Raw genomic sequence first — 22,294 nt, 5'->3', positions numbered from 1 at the left:
CTCATCCTACCCATATTTTTTTGTGCTTTATGAACAGAGATCGAGATGAGCAGGGATGATTCATTACAAGGTCGTAACCAATGACTTTATATCTCTTCCTAATCCTATCTTTGATACTGAATCTATTGGCACACACATCACATCACACAATACAATGACTAGTAGTAAACACGAAGAGGCACCAACTAGAACCTTGCATGATTATCTTCAACCCACACGTACATCATTTCCACCTAATATGCCACGTATAAACCTTAAACTGGGAATGATCCAACTTCTTTCCACCTTTCACGATCTTGAAAGGTGGTTGCAACTTTCCACAATCAACGTGGTACAATAGATGTAGTCGGGCTTAAATTTTTCCCGTTTTCTCTTAATGAAAGAGCAAAGAGTTGGTTGTATTCATTGCGACCACGTTCGATTGGGACTTGGGCTGAAATGACTCAAGCATTTTTTGGCAAGTACTTTTCCCACCATAAAATAACTATATTGAAAAACCAAATCTCTTCTTTTACTCAAAAGGAGAGTGAAACTTTATATCAAGCGTGGGAAAGGTACAAAGAATTGCAAGCCCTCTACCCCTACCACAGTTATGAAAGTTGGCACATTGTGAGTTATTTTTATGAGGGATTATTACCTAGTGAGCGTTAATTTGTTGAAGTAATGTATAATGGTGAATTTTTGCAAAAAGATCTGGATAAGGCTATAGACTACTTAGATGACTCAATCGAGAAAGCCCATACCTAGACTGGACTTAGTGCCACTGAGAGTACTAATAGGTCACGACCCAAAAAAAACCCGAATAGCACAGGTATTTATCATCTTAGAGAGGAAGATAACCTTAGAGCAAAGGTAGAAGGCCTTACTAGATAACTTGAAAACCTGCGTGCTAAGGATTTAAAAACCACTCGATATGTTTCCCATGTTGAGTCTTTAGAGCCTTGTTTTGTGTGTGGAGGGAGTGATCACCTAGCACATGAGTGTGCCACTTATGCTAAAATGAGGGGACTTTATGAGGAATATTGTAATGCTCTAGGCATTTATCAAAAGCCCTATACGCCTTACCCCAAGACTTACAACCCAGGTTGGTGAAATAAGCCCAACTTTAGTTGGAAGTCTGAAAACCAACAACCTGCCCAATCCAATAGAGCTTACAATGCACCCCCACGTCAACCCACATCCTCTAGGAATTCTTTAAAAGATACTTTACATTCGTTTATTAAGGTACAGGGTAAAACAAATAAAAAATTTAAGACTATGATTAGCTAGTTAGTTGAGGAAAATAAAGAGATAAAGAATCATGTCTCCAAACTAACCAATGCCTTAGCTATAGGGGAATGTGGGAAATTTCAAGCTCAAACTCAAACTCAACCAAATCCAAAGGGACAACACATGGCACAAACTTTAAGATCAAGAGAGACCAACTTTAAGGAAGTAAATGCCATAACCACTAGATCTGGGAAAGTCATTGAACTAGCTCTTCAATCTAGGGTGAATGAAAAAGAATCAAGTGGGCTTAATGAGAGTAGCCCCAGTGAAGAAGTAGTAGAAGCTCCAGTTAGGGTACCTTTCCTTCAAGCCCTCAAATTCACATCGAAGTCAACCACTCAACACAATGAAATCCTAGAGCATCTTAAATAAGTAAAAATCAATTTGCCTCTCTTGTATGTGATCTCTCAAATTCCTACATATGCTAAAGTCCTTAAAGATTTATGAACTTTGAAGAGGAAGCATCATGTTAAGAAAATCGCTTTCTTGACCGAGCAAGTGAGTGCTGTGATAAAGCAGAGGATCCCACCAAATTATAAGGACCTTGGTTGTCCTACCATCTCTTGTGTCATTGAGAACCGTGAATTTGCACAAGCCCTTCTTAACTTAGGAGTTGGTGTTAACCTGATACCTTATGCTAGATACTTGTTGTTAGGTATGGGAGAAATGAAACCTACCTCAGTGGTCCTTTAGTTAGCTGACAGGTCCTCCATTAGACCTAGGGGAGTAGTTGAGGATATGCTAGTTCAGGTTGATAAATTTTACTACCACATTGACTTCTTGGTACTAGATGTGAAGGTTGAGGTGAATGTTGACTCTAAAATCCCAATTATACTTGGTAGACCTTTCCTTGTTATAGCTAATGCTCTAATCAATTATAGGAGTGGTTTGATGAAGCTGTCTTTTAGGAATATGACTCTAGAAGTTAATATTTTTCATGTCACCAAGCAACCTAGAGAAGAAGATGAATCTCATCAAACCTATATGATTGATGCATTAATGCAAGAGGAAGCATCTGCAAAAATTGATTATGATCCCTTGAACTCTTTCCTCCTAAACTCTGAAATCTCAATTGATTTTGATATTGATGAATATGCTAACATTTGTACTGTTTTTGCAAAATTGCAGGACTATAAGACTTTGCCATAGCAACCCAAGTTTGAAGAATTGCCCGAAAAGACTGGAGGACAAAAACCATCAAGCATTGAGAGCCTGAGCCAGAATTGAAACAACTACCCCAAGGACTAAAACATGTATTCCTTGGACCAGGTGATGCCTTTCTTGTAATTATTTCTTTAGAATTGAATGTTTTGCAATGTGAACAGCTTTTGAGCATGTTGAATGAGCATAAATCTACATTAGGGTGGACCATAGCCAATATCAAAGGTATTAGTCCTTTAATTTGTTCACATAGGATCCATCTAGAGGAAGGGACTAACCCCAGGAGAAACCCACAACGTAGGCTAAACCCCACAATGAAAGAAGTGATTAAAAATGAAGTGCTTAAATTACTAGATATAGGGATCATTTTCCCAATTGCAGATAGTAAATGGGCTAGTCCTTAACATAGGTGGTCCCTAAGAAGTCAGGCGTTATGGTAGTTAAAAATGAAGTAAGTGAATTGGTCCCCACAAAAATAATAACTAGTTGGCGCATGTGCATTGATTATAAAAAGTTAAATGCTGACACACACAAGGACCATTTTCCTCTCCCTTTTTCTGGACCAAATACTAGAACGTGTAGCTGGTCATCCCTTTTATTGCTTTCTAGATAGATACTCTGGTTACTATAAAATTGAAATAACTTTAGAGGACCAAGAAAATACCACATTCACATGTCCTTTTGGTACTTATGCATTTCGTAGGATGCCATTTGGACTTTGTAATGCCCCTGGCACCTTCCAAAGATGCATGATGAGTATGTTTAGTGATATGGTAGAAGATTGTATGTAAGTGTTTATGGATGACTTAAATGTGTTTGGAACCTCTTTTGATGCATGTTTGTTGAATTTGAAGAAAGTTTTGGCTAGATGTGAAGAAAAAGGCTTAGTTTTGAATTGGGAAAAATGTCACTTCATGGTGCCTTTCGGTATTGTCTTAGGACGTGTCATTTCGTCAAAAGGGATAGAGGTTGATAAATCTAAGAGTGATTTGATTTCTAAACTACCCACACCTAAGACAGTAAAGGACATTATATCATTTCTTGGTCATGCGGGTTTTTATAAGAGGTTTATACAAAATTTCTCATCTATATCTAAAATCCTATGTAACTTGCTTAACAAAAAAGTGACTTTTGAATGGACGCCCGATGTTCAAAATGCTTTTAAACTGTTGATTGGTAAACTAATCTTCGTACCTATAAGGCAACCACCTGATTGGACATTATCATTTGAAATTATGTGTGATGCTAGTGATTTTGCAGGAGATGCTGTTCTTGGGCAATGAAAAGAAGGTAAGCCTTTTGTGATTTATTACACTAGTAGGACTCTAAATAGTGCTCAAATGAACTATTCCACTACTAAAAAAGAGTTGGTAGTTGTAGTCTTTACACTTGACAAGTTTCGATCCTATCTGATTGGTTCTTCCGTTACTATTTTCACTGATCATGCAGCCCTTAAGTATCTTCTTACAAAGAAGGATGTTAAGGCACAATTAATACGGTGGATTCTACTTTTGTAGGAATTTGACATCACCATCAAGGACAAGAAGGGAGTGAAAAATGTCGTAGCAGACCATCTATCAAGACTGACATTTGAAGATACATCAAACACCGTGCCTATTAGAGATAAATTTCCTGATGAGAATCTATTCTCAGTCTCTTCTATACCCTGGTTTGCTAACATTGTAAATTACTTGGCTGCAAGTGAAATTCCAAAAGAGTGGAACGCACAGGATAAGAGGAAGTTCTTGGTTGAGGTATGTAACTTTTATTGGGATGACCCTTGTTTATTTAAGTATTGTCCCAATCAAATCTTGAGAAGTTGTTCCTTGATGAGGAAATACCCATTGTACTAGATTTTTGTCATACCCAAGCTTGTGGAGGCCACTTTTCTATAAAAAAAGATCGCTGCAAATATTCTGCAGTATTGGCCTACTTTGTTTAAAAACACTGATACTTATTGTAGATCTTGTGAGAGGTGCCAGAAACTAGGTGCTATTTCCCGACGTAATATGATGCCTTGAAATCTCATTTTGGTAATTGAAGTGTTTGATTGTTAGGGCATCGACTTTATGGGACCATTTCCACCATCTTTTAGCTACCTTTATATAATTGAGGTGGTTAATTATGTGTCTAAATGGGTAGAGATGGCTACTTGTAGGGCCAATGACAATAAAACAATTGTTAAATTCCTTAAAGAAAATGTTTCGTCTCAGTTTGGCACACCACGCATCATTATTAGTGATAGAGGTACATACTTTTGCAACCATTCATTTGAGGTACTGATGAAAAAGTATAGGGTTATTCACAAAATTTCCACCACTTATCACCCCCAAACTAGTGGACAGGTAGAGTTGGCCAATAGGGAGATTAAACAAATTTTAGAGAAGACGGTGAACACTAATCATAAATATTGGTCATTGAGACTACATGACGCACTTTGGGCCTACTGCACAGCTTTGAAGACTTCCTTAGGCATGTCACCTTATAGGCTTATCTTTGGAAAGCCTTGTCACTTACCTATCAAACTTGAGCACCGAGCCCTTTGGGCTATCAAACGGTTTAACTTTGATCTGGTAGAGAGAGGTAAACATAGGAAATTTCAATTGAGTGAGTTGGAGAAACTAAGAAATGGTGCCTACGAAAGTTCTAGAATCTACAAGTAAAAAATGAAAGCATTTTATGATAAAAATATTTTTAGAAAAAGTTTTGAACTGAACCAGAATGTGTACTTGTATGATTCTAGACTTCATAAGCATCCAGGAAAACTCCGTTCTAGGTGGATTGGCCCATTTGTGTTGACACAGGTTTTTGAAAATGGGGCTGTTAAAATAGAAGATCCCAATGATGGTAGGTTATTCAAGGTGAATGGACAGAGATTCAAAATAGCCTATGGGCAACAGGTGCCTGCAGTGGAAGAAATTTCCCTGGCAGACCCGATTTACCGCCCATGACATCCTTCAGGTATGTCCTTCACCCTTTTTGTGTACTAGGTTTTAGATTTTTCTTTTATGTATGTTTTGCATTTTTCTTTCAGTTTATTTTTCTTTTTGTATACTAGTTTTTATACTAGGGACTAACAATAAGTAAGTTGGGGTGTGATAAGAGTGTAAAATATAATATTTTCTCCTCTTAAATTATTGTATTGGTGTGATTATTTGATACCAAAATGTACTCATTATACGTATGCTTTCATTCAAGTTTCATTTTGGTAGAAAATGTGAAATTTAGAAGAAAAGAACGAAAAAAGACCAAAATAGAAAAAAGTGAAAGTTTAGGGACCAAGTTGCAAATAATCTAAAGATGAGACGAGAAATGGAATGATGATTTGAGAAATTTAGGAGTCCATTAGGTGCAATTATAAGTCAAAATAAGTTAAATATGACCATAACATATTCACAAATCAAATTCCAACTGCATAAAGATTTTTCAAATTTTCAACCAGAGATTGAAGTCCGCTTTTGATCCAATAAACATCAGAATTTGGAAAAATCTACAAGTAAAATTATAGCCCTTTGTGTTAGCTTTTCAACCTACTTTGAATTGCCTTAATTGGACATCGGTAGAGAAAGTTATGGTGAAAATACTTATAGTAGTCGCATACATGTCGCAAGGTTCTTACCGATTGAACTTTGCTATTTGTACACTGATTTTTGACACGATGTTTAACACTTGCATTATTGTTAAGTGTTGATTGGATGGGAAAACTGTTCGAAACATAAACTGTTCGACAGGGTAATGTCACGTGAAAAAGTGTAAACAAAAGTGTACACCATAGTGTGCATGTAGCAAGGCCTTACCGATTGAACTTTGCTATTTGTACACTGATTTTTGACACGTTGTTCGAATGCTTGCATTGTTGTCAAGTGTCAATTGGATGGTAAAACTGTTTGAAATTTATACTGTCTAATAGGGTATTATCACGTGGCAAACTTTAAACTAAAGTGTACACCATAGTGTACATGTGGCAAGGTCCTTACCGATTGAACATTGCTATTTGTACACTGATTTTTGACATGTTGTTTGTCAACTTGCATTGTTTTCAACTGTCAATTGGATGGGAAAACTGTTTGAAATTTAAACTGTCCAACAGGGCAATGTCACATGGCAAAGTTTAAACTAAAGTGTACACCATAGTGTACATGTAGTATGGTCCGTACCCGTTGAACTTTGATATTTGTACACTGAATTTTGACATATTGTTTGACACTTGCATTTTTGTCAAGTGTCAATTGGATGGAAAACAATTTGAAATTTAAACTGTCCAATAGGCTAATATTATGTGGCACAGTGTAAACTAAAGTGTACACCAAAGTGTACATGTCGCAAGGTTCTTACCGATTGAATTTTGCTATTTGTACACTAATTTTTGACGCATTGTTTGACACTTGACACTTGCATTGTTGTCAAGTGTCAATTTGATGGGTAAACTATTTAAAATTTAAACTGTCCAACAGTGTAACGTCACGTGGTAAAGTGTAAACTAAAGTATACACCATAGTGTACATGTAGCAAGGTTCTTATCGATTATACTTTGCTACTTGTAAACTGATTTTTGACACGTTGTTTGATACTTGTATTGTTGTCAAGTGTCAACGAGATGGAAAAATTGTTTGAAATTTATACTGTCTAATAGGATAATGTTACGTGGCAAAGTGTAAACTAAAGTCTACACCATAGTGTATGTGTAGCAAGGTTCTTACTGATTGAACATTGCTATTTGTATACTAATTCTTGATACGTTGTCTGACACTTGTATTGTTGTCAAGTGTCAATTGGATTGAAAAATTGTTTGAAATTTAAACTGTCCAACAGGGTAATGTCAAGTGGCAAAGTGTAAACTAAAGTGTACACCGTTGTATACTTGTCGCAAGGTTCTTACCGATTGCACTTTGCTATTTGTACACTGATTTTTGACACGTTTATTTACACTTTCATTGTTGTCAAGCAACAATTGGATGGGAAAACATCTTGAAATTTAAGCAGTCCGGCAGGGTAATGTCACGTGGCAAAGTGTAGACTAAAGTGTGTATCCTGTAGTACACATGTAGCAAGGTTCTTACCGATTGAACTTTGTTATTTGTACATTGATTTTTGACACGTTTATTTACTCTTGCATTGTTGTCAAGTGTCAATTGGATGGGAAAACGATTTGAAATTTATACCATCTAATAGGATGATGTCACATGGTAAAGTGTAAACTAAAGTCTACACCTTAGTGTACGTATAGCAAGGTTCTTACCGATTGAACATTACTATTTGTACACTGATTCTTGACACGTTGTTTGACACTTGCATTGTTGTCAAGTGTTAATTGGATGGGAAAACTATTCGAAATTTAAATTGTCCAACAGGATAATGTCACGTGGCAAAGTGTAAACTAAAGTGTACACCATATTGTACATGTAGCAAAGTCCATACCGATTGAACTTTGCTATTTGTACCCTAATTTTCGACATGTTGTTTGACACTTGCATTGTTGTCAAGTGTCAATTGGATGGGAAAACTCTTTGAAATTTAAACTTTCCAATAGGGTTATATCACGTGGCAAAGTGTAAACTAAAGTATACAACATATTGTACATGTGGAGAGGTTCTTACCGATTGAACTTTGCTATTTGTACACTGATTTTTTGACACGTTGTTTAATACTTGCATTGTTGTCAAGTGCTAATTGGATGGGAAAACTGCTATTTGTACCCTGATTTTGGACACGTTATTTGACACTTGCACTGTTGTCAAGTGTCAAGTGGGTAGGAAAATTGTTTGAAATTTAAACTGTCCAACAAGATAATGTCATGTGGCAAAGTGTAAACTAAAGTGTACACCATAGTGTACATGTAGCAAGGTTCGTACCGATTGAACTTTGCTGTTTGTACACTAATTTTGGACACGTTATTTCCCACTTGCACTATGTGCAAGTGTCAATTGGACGGGAAAATTGTTTGAAATTTAAACTGTCCAACAGGGTAATATCACGTGGTAAAGCGTAAACTAATGTGTTCACCATAGTGTACATGTAGCAAGGTTCTTATTGATTGAACTTTGCAATTTGTATACTAATTTTTGATAGAATGTTCGATGCTTGCATTGTTGTCAAGTGTTAATTGGATGGGAAAACTATTCAAAATTTAAATTGTCCGATAGGGTAATGTCACGTGGCAAAGTGTACACCATAATGTACATGTAGCAAGGTTCTTACTGAATGAACATTGCTATTTGCTCACAGATTTTTGACACGTTGTTTGACACTTGCATTGTTGTCAAGTGTCAATTGGATGGGAAAACTGTTTGAAATTTAAACTGTCAAATAGGGTAATGTCACGTGGTAAAGTGCAGACTAGAGAGTACACCATAGTGTACAAGTAGAAAGTTCTTACCGATTAAACATTTCTATTTGTACACAAATTTTTGACACGTTGTTTGACACTTTCATTGTTGTCAAGTGTCAATTGGATGTGAAAACTGTTTGAAATTTAAACTCTCCGATAGGGTAATATCACGTGGTAAAGTGTATACCATAGTGTACAAGTAGAAAAGTTCTTACCGATTGAACTTTGTTATTTGTACTCTGATTTTTGACATGTTGTATGACACTTGCATTGTTGTCAAGTGTCAATTGGATGGAAAAACTATTTGAAATTTATACTGTCTAATAGGATGATGTCACATGGCAAAGTGTAAACTAAAGTCTACACCATAGTGTACGTATAGCAAGGTTCTTACCGATTGAACATTGCTATTTGTACACTGATTCTTGACACGTTTGTTTGACACTTGCATTGTTGTCGAGTGTCAATTTGATGGGTAAACTATTTGAAATTCAAATTGTCCAACAGGGCAACGTCATGTGGCAAAGTGTAAACTAAAGTGTGCACCATAGTGTACATGTAGCAAGGTTCTTACAGATTGAACTTTGCAATTTGTAGACTGATTTTGGACACGTTGTTTGACACTTGCTTTGTAGTTAAGTGTCAATTGGTTGGGAAAACTTGTTGAAATTTCAACTGTCCAACAGGGTAATGTCTTGTGGTAAAGTGTAAACTAAAGTGTACACCATAGTGTACATGTAGCAAGGTTTTTACTGATTGAACTTTCCCATTTGTACACTGATTTTTGACACGTTGTTTGACACTTGTAATGTTGTCAAGTGTAAATTGGATGGGAAAACTATTTGAAATTTAAACTGTCCAGCAGGGTAGTGTCACATGGCAAAGTGTAAACTAAAGAGTACTCCATAGTTTACATGTCGTAAGGTTCTTACTGATTGAACTTTGCTATTTGTACACTAATTTTTAACACGTTGTTTAACACTCGTATTGTTGTCAAGTGCCAATTGGATGGGAAAATTGTTTGACATTTAAACTGTCCAGCAAAGTTATGTCACGTGGCAAAGTGTAAACGAAAGTGTACCCAATAGCATACATGTAGAAAGGTCCTTACCGATTGAAATTTGCTATTTGTACACTGATTTTTGACACGTTGTTTGACACTGGCATTGTTGTCAAGTGTCAATTGGATGGGAAAATTGTTTGACATTTAAACTGTCCAGCAGGGTAGTGTCATGTGGCAAAGTGTAAACTAAAGTTTACTCCGTAGTGTACATGTCGCAAGGTTCTTACCGATTGAATTTTGCTATTTGTACACAAATTTTTGACACGTTGTTCGACACGTGCATTGTTGTCAAGTGTCAATCGGATGGGAAAACTGTTTGAAATTTAAACAATCCAACAGAGTAATGTCATGTGGCAAATTGTAAACTAAAGTGTACACCATAGTGTACATGTGACAAGGTTCTTACCGATTGAACTTTGCTATTTGTACACTGATTTTGGACACGTTGTTTGACACTTGCATTGTTGCCAAGTGTCAATTGGATGGGAAAACTGTTTGAAATTTGAACTGTCCAACAGGGTCACGTGGTAAAGTGTAAACTAAAGTGTAAACCATAGTGTACATGTAGCAATGTTCTTACCGATTGAACTTTACTATTTGTACACTGATTTTTGACGCATTGTTCAATGCTTGCGTGGTTGTCCAGTGTCAATTGGATAGAAAACTATTTGAAATCTAAATTGTCCGACAGGGTAATGTCACGTGGCAAAGTGTAAACTAAAATATGCACCAAAGTGTACATGTAGCAAGGTTCTTACCGATTGAACTTTACTATTTGTTCATTGATTTTTGACACGTTGCTTGACACTTGCATTGTTGCCATGTGTCATTGGATGGGAAAATTGCAATTTGTACACTAATTTTTGACATGTTGTTTGACTCCTGTATTGTTGTGAAGTGTCAATGGATGGGAAAACTCTTTGAAATTTAAATTGTCCAATAGGGTAATGTCACGTGGCAAAGTGTAAACTAAATTGTGCACCATAGTGTACTTGTCGCAAGGTTCTTACCGATTGAACTTTGCTATTTGTACACTGATTTTCGTCATGTTGTTTGACACTTGCATTGTTGTCAAGTGTCAATTGGATGGAAAAATTGTTTGAAATTCAAACTTTCCAATAGGGTTTTATCACGTGACAAAGTGTAAACTAAAATGTACAACATAGTGTACATGTGGCGAGGTTCTTACTGATTGAACTTTGCTATTTGTGCACTGATTTTTGATACGTTGTTTAACACATGCATTGTAGTCAAGTGTCAACTGGATGGAAAAGCTGTTTGAAATTTAAACTATCCAACAGGGTAATGTCATTTGGCAAATGTAAACTAAAGTGTACACCATAGTGTACATGTAGCAAAGTCCATACCGATTGAACTTTTCTATTTGTACACTAATTTTCGTCATGTTGTTTGACACTTGCATTGTTGTTAAGTGTCAATTGGATGGAAAAACTATCTGAAATTCAAACTTTCCAATAGGGTTTTATCACGTGATAAAGTGTAAACTAAAGTGTACAACATAGTGTACATGTGGCGAGGTTTTTACCAATTGAACTTTGCTATTTGTGCACTGATTTTTGATACGTTGTTTGACACATGCATTGTAGTCAAGTGTCAACTGGATGGAAAAGCTGTTTGAAATTTAAACTATTCAATAGGGTAATGTCATGTGGCAAAGTGTAAACTAAATTGTACACCACTGTGTACATGTAGCAAAGTCCATACCGATTGAACTTTGCTATTTGTACACTAATTTTCGACATGTTGTTTTACACTTGCATTGTTGTCAAGTGCCAATTGGATGGAAAAACTATTTGAAATTTAAACTTTCCAACAAGGTTATATCACGTGGCAAAGTATAAACTAAAGTGTACAACATAGTGGACATGTGGCGAGGTTCTTACCGATTGAACTTTGCTATTTGTACACTAATTTTTGACATGTTGTTTGACTCCTGTATTGTTGTGAAGTGTCAATGGATGGAAAAACTCTTTGAAATTTAAATTGTCCAATAGGGTAATGTCACGTGGCAAAGTGTAAACTAAATTGTGCACCATAGTGTACTTGTCGCAAGGTTCTTACCGATTGAACTTTGCTATTTGTACACTAATTTTTGACATGTTGTTTGACTCCTGTATTGTTGTGAAGTGTCAATGGATGGAAAAACTCTTTGAAATTTAAATTGTCCAATAGGGTAATGTCACGTGGCAAAGTGTAAACTAAAGTGTACACCATAGTGTACATGTAGCAAAGTCCATACCGATTGAACTTTGCTATTTGTACACTAATTTTTGACATGTTGTTTGACTCCTGTATTGTTGTGAAGTGTCAATGGATGGAAAAACTCTTTGAAATTTAAATTGTCCAATAGGGTAATGTCACGTGGCAAAGTGTAAACTAAAGTGTACACCATAGTGTACATGTAGCAAAGTCCATACCGATTGAACTTTGCTATTTGTACACTAATTTTTGACATGTTGTTTGACTCCTGTATTGTTGTGAAGTGTCAATGGATGGAAAAACTCTTTGAAATTTAAATTGTCCAATAGGGTAATGTCACGTGGCAAAGTGTAAACTAAAGTGTACACCATAGTGTACATGTAGCAAAGTCCATACCGATTGAACTTTGCTATTTGTACACTAATTTTTGACATGTTGTTTGACTCCTGTATTGTTGTGAAGTGTCAATGGATGGAAAAACTCTTTGAAATTTAAATTGTCCAATAGGGTAATGTCACGTGGCAAAGTGTAAACTAAAGTGTACACCATAGTGTACATGTAGCAAAGTCCATACCGATTGAACTTTGCTATTTGTACACTAATTTTTGACATGTTGTTTGACTCCTGTATTGTTGTGAAGTGTCAATGGATGGAAAAACTCTTTGAAATTTAAATTGTCCAATAGGGTAATGTCACGTGGCAAAGTGTAAACTAAAGTGTACACCATAGTGTACATGTAGCAAAGTCCATACCGATTGAACTTTGCTATTTGTACACTGATTTTCGTCATGTTGTTTGACACTTGCATTGTTGTCAAGTGCCAATTGGATGGAAAAACTATTTGAAATTCAAATTGAAGTTCTTACCGATTGAACTTTGCTATTTGTACACTGATTTTGGACACGTAGTTTCACACTTGCACGGTAGTCAATTGTCAATTGGATGGGAAAACTGTTTGAAATTTAAACTGTCTAACAAGGTAATGTCACGTGGAAAAGTGTAAACTAAAGTGTTGTCCATAGTGTACATGTAGCATGGTTCTTATCGATTGAACTTTGCAATTTAAACTATCCAACAAGGTAATGTCTCGTGGAAAAGTGTAAACTAAAGTGTTGACCATAATTTACATGTAGCATGGTTCTTACCGATTGAACTTTACAATTTGTACAATAATTTTTAACAGAATGTTCTATGCTTGCATTGTTGTCAAGTGTCAACAGGATGGGAAACCAGTTTGAAATTTAAACTTTCCAACAGGGTAAAGTCATGTGGTAAAGTGTAAACTAAAGTGTACACCATAGTTTACATGTGACGAGGTTCTTACCGATTGAACTTTGCTATTTGTACAATGATTTTGGACCCGCTTATCCTATACCTCTCAAGTCATTTCACAAAGTCGGACTAAAGTCAAGCTCAATAGGGTCTTCTTTTCCCATAGATTCTGCCAAGCCCGTTCCCTTGGCTGTGGTTTCATTGGATAGTAGACAGAGACCGTGAATCTTGTTAATCCATTCATGCGCATCACTAATTAGATGATAAGGTATTTGGCTACCTTAAGAAAGTCATAGTTACTCCCGCCATTTACCCACGCTTGATTGAATTTCTTCACTTTGACATTCAGAGCATTGGGTAAAAATCACATTGCGTGAGCATCCGTTGGGACCATCGCACTGCTTTGTTTTAATTAAATAGTCAGATTCTCCTTGTTCGTACTAGTTCCGAGTCGACTGTTCGATGCCGAGGAAGGCTCCTGAAAGAGTCATTCTCAGTGCATCCCCCGACTGACACGTATTGACATGCTCTCCCCATGGAAGCAGCTTGAACAGTCCATTGACAGTTGACGGGTTCGAGACTGGGATCCCCGTGTCCAGCCTTAGATCCAATCCTTTTCTCGAAGTTTCGAATCCATTTTGCCAACTTCCATTCCCTACATTGTTCCACTGACCAGAGGCTATTCACCTTGGAGATCTAATGCGGTAATGAGTATGACTGGGTAGAGACGGTACTAGGTCCTCTGAATTTTCAAGGGTCGTCGGGGGCGCACAGAACACCACGAGACATACAGTGCTCTTCCAGCCGCTGGACCCTACCTCCAGCTGAGTCGTTTCCAGGGTGGGCAGGTTGTTAAATAGAAAAGATAACTCTTTTTTAGGCCCCTGTCGACATCTTTGGACTCCCTAACATTGCTACCAATTGCCCCATCCTGGTCCAAGAATTTTAACTCAATTCCCTTTTGGTGCATGCGTGAAACGCGCTGTCTGTTGGGCTTTTCTAGACCCTTAGGATCGATTAACCTGTGTGCAAGTGCCGTTCACACGGAACCTTTTCCCTCTTCAGCCTTCCCATTTGAATATTTGCTACTACCACTAAGATCTGTACCGACGGCCATTCCACTTGGGTGGAGCACAAGGTTTTGCCATGACCACCATGCCCTCTTACTCATTGGAGCCTGGTGCTTGCCCAACGGCTAGGTATAAGTTACAGCTTCAGCGGCATCCATTTTTAGGGCTAGTTGATTCGCCAAGTGAGTTGTTACATTCCTTAGCAAATTTCAACCTCCATGACCACTGTCCTACTACCTTAATCGACCAACACCCTTTGTGGGATCTTGGTTAGCATGCAATTGGGTACTGTAACCCGGCTTCTGGTTAATCCTGCATCGCCAGTTTTGCTTACCAAAAATGGTCCACTTGGAGCTCTCAATTTCGTGGCACAGCTCAACAAAGTAGCCACACCATCCTACCTATATAAAGTTTGAGAATAGGTCGAGGGAGTTGTACCCCCGATGCCTCTAATCATTGGCATTACCTGATAGAACTTGCACCCGAGCTCTAGCTATCCTGAGGGAAACTTTAAAGGAAACCAACTGTTAGATGGTTCGATTAGGCATTCATCCCTATACCCAATTCAGATGAACAATTTGCACATCAGTATCGCTACCGGCCTCCACTAGAGTTTTCTCTAGCTTCGCTCCACTCAGGCATAGTTCACCATCTTTCAGGTCTCAACAGGTATGCTCGCACTCAAGCCCTTCTCAGAAGATCAAGGTTGATCAGTGTTGCACCCCTTGGGGGGATCACACCAATTAGCTTCCTTACGACTTATGGGTTTACTCACCCGTTGACTCACACACATGTAAGACTCTTGGTCTATGTTTCAAGACGGGTCGAATGGGGAGCTCACAGGCTAGCATTGTGAGCGTGCGGTGTCGAGACATGCTAAGGGCATGCGCTGTCTGCCACAATCGGGCAATGGCATTCCAAGAGCACATCAACTACCCAGGCTTTGGTCGCCACCTCAATTCGTGCTGGTCCATGCCCCGTGTCGATCAACAGACCGACTCATCATTGTTCTGCATCCGATCGAGACGTATCATCGACCTCCATCCACTTTCGTCCTGATAATTTCAAGCACTCTTTGACTCTTTTTTCAAAGTTCTTTTCATCTTTCCCTCGAGATACTTGTTCGCTATCAATCTCTTGCCCATATTTAGCCTTGGACGGAATTTACCACCTGTTTGGGGCTGCATTCCTAAACAACCCCACTAGCCGACAACACCTCGTGTTGTGGCGGAGTCTGAGCACAATGGCTCTCTCACCCTCTCTGGCAGCCCTTTGCAGGGGACTTGAGCTTGGTCCACCGCTGAGGACACTTCTCCAGACTACAATTTGAATGGTGGGGCCGTCCGATTCCCAAGTTTGGCTTTTCCCAATTCCCTCGTCGTTACTAGGAAAATCCTTGTAATTTTTTTCCTCCGCTTATTGATATGCTTAAACTCAGTGGGTGATCCCACCTGACCTAGGGTCATCATCGAGGTGCAAGGAGCACCTTCGAGGTTGAGGCATTCAGGTTGAACGATGCAGTCGTGTGCAACAACGCGTGAGTTCAGGTCTTCAACCACCAATTACTGCGACTCGAGCCGATGTCGAATAACATTTAGGCCAGCCATGCGTGGATACGTACAGGAGTCCAATGTCTGACCCAACTCCTATGATCTCGCATTGCTGACGGGGGTGGAGGGCGATAATGTGCGTGATGCCCAGGTGGACGTGCCCTCGGCATAATTGCCTCGGGTGCAACTTGCGTTCAAAAACTCGATAGTTCATGGGATTCTGTAATTCATACCAAGTATCGCATTTTGTTGCATTCTTCATTGATACAAGAGCCAAGATATACATTGTCAAGAGTCATTTTGATTTCGACACTCGCCCTATCCTCGAGGTGTCGGCCACGAACGGGGCACCGAGGGACGAGCGATGCTTTGAGTGTTCCTTGACGCTTTTTATGTAGGCCGTACAACAGGCCGCGTGCGCCCATGTCGACAGAGTAGGTCTTTGACTCAAGAATACGTGTTCAATCGTGTCCGTGTCGTCCTCCCATGCATGTCATGGAACGAGTTCACGGGTCTACTTTGTAGGTTTCGACAATGATCCTTCTGCAGGTTCACCTACGAAAGCCTTTTTACGACTTCTCCTTCCTCTAAATGATAAGGTTCAGTGGACTTCTCATGAAGTCACGGGCAACAGACCATCTACATCATCATGATTCAAACACTTCATCAGACCATTCAATCAGTAGGAGCAATGGGCGGTGTGTACAAAGAATAGGGATGTAGTCAACGCATGCCGATGACTTGTACTTACTAGGAATTCCTCGTTGAATACCAACAATTGCAATGATCTATCCCCATCACAATGAAATTTCAAAGATTACCTAAACTTGTCGACCAAGGCTAAAACTCATTGAATCCGTCAGTATAGCACGCGTGCAGCCCAGAACATCTAAAGGCATCACAGACGTGTTATTGCCTCAAACTTTTGTGGCCTAAAAGGCCATAGTCCCTCTAAGAAGTGGGCCATAGAGGAGTACCCCCGCATAGCTAGTTAGCAGGTTGAGGTTTATTCGTTAATGGAATTTACCAGACAAATTGCTCCACCAACTAAGAAAGACCATGCACCACCACCCATGGAATCTAGAAAGAGCTCGCAGTCTGTCAATCCTTATCCCATGCTAATATATCCAGAGAGTAAGCTTACCTTGAGCACTCTAATTTCTTCAAAAGTAACAGTGCTGGAGGCATGACCGGACCAGTTAAGGTTAGGAGCACATCACCGGCAAAAGGGACGAGACAATTGGTGTACACCATAGGCGGACCAGCCGACCTAACCCAAGGTCCATCTACAAGCTTTTTAACTGCAACAACTTAAATATACGCTATTGGAGCTAGAATTACCACGACTGCTAGCACCAGACTTGCCCTCAAATGGATCTTCATTAAGGGATTTAGATTGTACTCATTCCAATTACCAGACTCTAAGAGCCCGTAATTGTTATTTATTATCACTATCTCCCCGTGTCAGGATTGGGTAATTTGTGCGCCTGTTGCCTTCCATGGACGTGGTAACCGTTTCTCAGGCTCTCTCTTCGAAATTGAACCCTAATTCTCCATCATCCATCACCACCATAGTAGGCCACTATCCTACCATCGAAAGTTGATAGGGCTGAAATTTGAATGATGTATCACCGGTACAAGGGTATGCGACCCGTTGAGTTATCATGAATCATCATAGCAATGGGCAGAGCTCGTATCGACCTTTTATCTAATAAATGCATCCCTTCCAGAAGTCGAGGTTTGTTGCACGTATTAGCTCTATAATTACTACGGTTATCCGAGTAGCAGATACCATCAAACAAACTATAACTATTTTAATGAGCCATTCGTAGTTTCACAGTTTGAATTAATTCATACTTAGACATGCATGGCTTAATCTTTGAGACAAGCATATGACTACTGGCAGGATCAACCAAGTATCATTCCTCTTCGACATCGACATCGACATCGTGCAGACGGAGGTCCGAGACAAGGAAGAAATTCATTCGTACATAGCATGGAACGCTTGTTCGGGGATAATCGGAGGATTCGTATCCTCGTACCCGCTCAGTATTCTACATCCGACAATTCGAGCACGCCATCCTGGCCTGAGTCTAGTACCTTATGTTGTGAACAAGGTGGAATATGACGTATGCTTTTTGGTTCACCTTCGGCCACAGATGTAACTCACGACTTTGGGTGAAATAGGGTCATTTTATGCAAAAAGATGCCGTAGCAATGAGCATGCAGTACAGGGAATCGAGACAGAGATGATCGAACGTGATATTCGACCACCCAATGAATAGGCATGAGGAGGACGTTGTTGCTGCCCGAGTAGGGATCCAATGTACCCGAACTCGCCAGTCGCAACTCACGTGCTTTACATACCCGATGCCCAAGCAAAGCGCACCACATGTTTTCCAACCCTAAAGTTCACAAACAAGCGACGAGCCGAGCCTGAGCATGTCCCGTAATGCACAGTAAGAGATTATCGAGAAACCAACCAAATTTTATCATGCGACGATGATCACGATCATGAGCACCTGCTATGTTCCCTAACATGTCGCGCCCGAAAGGGACAACACGCTTTGAACAACATTTTCTTTGGTGCTGACATTTTACTTATCCCTCTATGGGAGGCAAGTGAAGGATGGATCGAGGAAAGATCAAGATGGATTCGATACTTTTAGGCACACGAGCGAGAAGCTTACATTGGCAAGGAGCCGAATCTAGCTGTCGAAGTACGTAGTTCGATGGCAATCACAGTCATGAGCACTTACTACAATGCCCTATGAGCCGTGCCCGAAGGGCGTCGCATGTTTGACAACGTTTCTTTCGATGCCCACGACTTGGTCCTCCCGTCTTGCAAACGAGCGGCATTTGGTGTCGAGCTAATGTAGGCTGCAAGCATCTAGCCTCAACCTAATTTTCGAGGAAGATCAAGACTCGTCGTCGCACATGGGCAGAAAGCCCGTGTTGGCAAGGGGTTGAAATGAGAGTTCGCAGTACGATGATAGTTAAAATTGCGAGCACCAAACATGTTGCCTCACACGTCGTGCCCAAGGGGCATCACACGTACTCACCCAAAGTAACGTCTTACTTCGGTGCCCACGTTTTGGTCATCTTGTCATGTGAACGGAGCACGAGACGATCCCAAGTCAATGCAGGCCGTAAGGCATGAGCTTCGATCAATTTCTAGGCAACCCGATCGAAAGGAGTGCATTCGCTAAATCTATGTTGCAACGTGCTCTCATGCCTAGGCCAATCAATCGACACGTCGCACGATTTTGTCCCCACGCATGCCCTCTATCATGTATCATCATGCCTTTTAACGATCTCCATTTTGGACAATTTTGTGCCACCCGATCGGACATTGGGAAGTTGTAAGAACTACATTGTAATGTGTATCTTATGCCTAGGCCAATGATCAACACGTCGTGCAGTTTCATCCCCATGCATGTCCTCCATCCTACATCGTTGTGCCTCGCGACGGTCTCGATTCGGGACAATTTCACACCAATTGACTGAACTTTGGGAGTTGTGAGCACTACATTCCAACATACATCTTATGCCTAGGCCAATCGATCGTGACGTCCCTACTCATGCCCTCCGTCCGGAATGTTCCTTCCACTCTTCTCGGGTCTTTACTTCGTTTCTGGACCAAAAAAGGCAATTAGGAGCAAATTTGATTGTGTGCTGTCTTAATCTGAGACCATCTTTTGACACGCAATGTAATTTCGTGCCGACGCATGCCTTCCGTCCGAGTGATGCTACGGGTCACCGACCGGAGTATCGTTAGAGCAGCACCATCGTCGGACGGGAAACTTGCTTGGGATAGCATGTGTCGGTCCCCAAAGCTCTGAAGTTTGCAGGGATGCAAGCCACCCGTATACAGTTGCTCTCTACAGTAGCTTGCACATGCGACTTGCTCATGCTGCTTGTTTACAGGGATGCTTCTTGACCACGGTAGGGAATCAGCCTAATTTTCAGGCATTTTTGGGACACGGTGCACAGGCCATATCCTGGCTGCGGAGGGGACGTAGGCAGATTTTTAGGTACACGAAGACAGCACGGTGTACAAGTCATGTTAGGGATGCAGGCACTTTCCCAGGCATTTTCGGGCAACTTTCGAGACACGGTGTGTAGGCTATGTTTGGTACATGTCTTGGTCACGGTAGAGATGTAGGGAAATGTTTAGCCACACGAAGGCAGCATGGTGTGCAGGCCATGTCAGGGATATAGGCACGTGTCTAGGACACGGTGTGTAGACCTTGTCCAGGATGCATCCTGGCTATGGCAGGGATGTAGCCTGATTTTCAGGCATTTTTGGGTAGTTTCTGGGACACGGTGTACAGGCCATGCCTGGTACGTGTCTTGACCACGGCAGTGATGCAGGCAAATTTTCAGGAACACAAAGCCAGCACGGTGTGTAGGCTATGTCAAGGATGCATGTACGTTCCCAAGCATTTCTGGGCAGTTTCAGGGACACTGTGTGCAGGCTATGTCCAGGACGTGTCTTGGCCACAACAGGGAAGCAGTTTGATTTTTAGGCATTTCTAGGCAATTTTTGGGGCACAATTTGCAGGCCATGTCTTGGCCGCGGTAGGGACGTAGACAAATTTTGAAGCACACGAAGGCAGCACACTGTGCAGGCCATGTCAGGGACGCAGGAACATTCCCAGGCATTTTTGGGCAACTTCTGGGACACAGTGTGCAAGCCATGTTCGGGATGTGTCCTAGCCACGACAGGGATGTAGGCAAATTTTCAGGCACACGAAGGCAACACGGTGTGTAGGCCGTGTCCCGAATGTATCCTGGTCGTGACAGGGATGTAGCCCAATTTTCAGGCATTTCTGGATAGCTCTAGGACATGATGTGCAAGCCATGTCCATGATGCAGTGAGGATGTTACTTGATTTTTAGGCACTTCTGGGCAATTTCTAGGTCACGGTATGTAGGCCATATTTGGGACGCATCTAGGCCACGGGAGAGATGCCGTCCGATTTTCAGGCACACGAGGGTAGCAAGGTGTGCAGGCCATGTTAGGGATGCTGGCATGTTCCTAGGCATTTCTAGGCAATTTTTGAGACATGATGTGCAGGCCATGTCCAGGACACGTCTTGGCCATGACAGGAATGCATCTTGATTTTCAGGCATTTCCAAGCAGCTTTTGGGACACGGTGTGCAGGCCACGTCCAAGATGCTGCAGGGCGCAGCCTGATTTTCAAGCATTTTTGGGCAGTTTCTGGGACATGGTATACAGGCCATGTCCGGGATGCGTCCTGGCCACAACAGGGTTGTAGGTAGATTTTTAGGCACATGAAGGTAGCACGGTGTACAGGCCATGTCAGGGATACAACACGTTTCGAGGCAATTTTTAGGACACAGTGTGCAGGCCATGTCCAAGACACATCCTTTCCACGACAGGGATGCGGCCTGATTTTCAGGCACTTCTAGCAGCTTCTGGGTCATGGTGTGTAGGCCATGTCCAGGATGTGGCAGAGACACAGCCTGATTTTTAGGCATTTTTAGGCTATTTCTGAGACACGGCGTGCAGGCCATGTTTGGGATGTGTCTTAGCCATAGCAAGGATGCAGGTAGATTTTCAGGCACATGAACGCAGCACGATGTACATGCCATGTTAGGGACATAGGCACGTTCCCAGGCATTTCTGGCCAGCTTCTAGGACACTGTGTGCAGGCCATGTCTTGGCCATGGCAGGGACGCAGCCTAATTTTCAGGCATTTCTATGTAGTTTTTGGGACACGATGTATAGCCCACGTCTAGGACGTAGCCTAATTTTCAGGCATTTCTAGGTAGTTTCTGAGACACGGTGTGCAGGCCATATCCGAGATGCATCTTGGCCATGGTAGGGACGCAAGCAGATTTTCAGGCACAGGAAGGTAGCACGTTGTGTAGGCCATGTCAGGGATGCAGGCACGTTTCCAGGTATTTCTGGGCAGCTTCTTGGACACTGTGTCCAGACCATGTTCTGGCCGCGACAGGGGAGCAACTTGATTTTTAGGTATTTCTAGGCAGTTTCTAGGACACAATGTACAGGCCATGTCCTTGCCACAATAGGGATGCAGCCTGATTTTTGGGTATTTCTAGGACACAGTGTGGAGGCCATGTCCAGGACGCATCCTGGCCATTGTAGGGATGCAGCTTGATTTTTAGGCATTACTGGGTAGTTACTGGGACATGATCTGCTGGCCATGTCCGGGACGTATCCTGGCCACGGCAAGAACAAAGCTTAATTTTCAGGCACACGAAGGTAGCACGGTGTGTAGGCGATGTTAGGGGTGAAGGCACACGAAGGCATATTTTCATGCACATGAAGGTAGAATTTCAAGCCCTCGAAGGTAGCACGAGATGCGGGCACA

General features: G+C 40.9%; 2 pseudogenes; both read left to right on the top strand.

Moving 5' to 3' along the window:
• The first annotated feature begins 2,520 nt into the window (after positions 1 to 2,520).
• LOC111374972 lies at positions 2,521 to 5,381 on the top strand (annotated as a pseudogene).
• LOC111374970 lies at positions 5,378 to 16,317 on the top strand (annotated as a pseudogene).
• The last annotated feature ends 5,977 nt before the right edge of the window (positions 16,318 to 22,294 follow it).

The sequence above is a fragment of the Olea europaea genome, unplaced genomic scaffold, assembly GCF_002742605.1.
Source record: "Olea europaea var. sylvestris unplaced genomic scaffold, O_europaea_v1 scaffold132, whole genome shotgun sequence".
In the NCBI taxonomy this organism is placed as follows: domain Eukaryota; kingdom Viridiplantae; phylum Streptophyta; class Magnoliopsida; order Lamiales; family Oleaceae; genus Olea; species Olea europaea.
Note: the sequence above shows the minus strand (reverse complement) of the source record. Positions and strands in the feature narration are given on the sequence as shown.